We start from the raw sequence: 676 nt of genomic DNA on the forward strand, positions 1-676 counted from the left end.
GGCGCTTCCAGGAACTATTCAGTTGTTCCTGGGAGGAACCATGAGCAACAGCAATATTCTGACCTGTACCCCTCAAACAACAAATAACCCTTATTGAATAATTGGCCAAGCTCCGGTACATTGGGCGCAGGATGACCAACGACCCCATATAGAGCTTCAGATATTCTGGAAAAACCGGTCCTCCCAAATAGTAACAGCTTTAGTGGATACTGGTGCAGAGGCCTCCTTGATTTATGGAAACCCTAAGAAATTTAAAGGCCAACCTGTCATTATGGGATTAGATCGAAGGCAGGTTGAGGTAGTACAAATCAGATGGATAAGAGAATTGGAAGCCTTCCAAAAAGACAGTATACAGCCATGATTGTTCCAAATGCAGAGTATATAATAGGAATAGATATAAAGGGACTGACCTTGAATCTCCTTGATGGTCGGTATCAGTTTGGGGTGAGGAGTTATATTACTAACAGGGCAATTCTAGTAGGAAAGATAAGGATGCCTCCTGTTCAAGTCCCTACCGCAACTAAAGTGATCACCCTAAAACAGTACAGGATTCCAGGCAGCCATGATGAATTTTCCAAAACCATTAAAGATTTACTGGCCGCAGGAGTTTTAAAACTGACTGCCACAATGTGGAATAGTCCGGTTTGGCCAGTCAAAAAGGACGCTGGGTCCTGGA

This window comes from Merops nubicus, unplaced genomic scaffold (genome assembly GCF_000691845.1).
Source record: "Merops nubicus isolate BGI_N331 unplaced genomic scaffold, ASM69184v1 scaffold23665, whole genome shotgun sequence".
NCBI classification, from domain to species: Eukaryota; Metazoa; Chordata; class Aves; order Coraciiformes; family Meropidae; genus Merops; species Merops nubicus.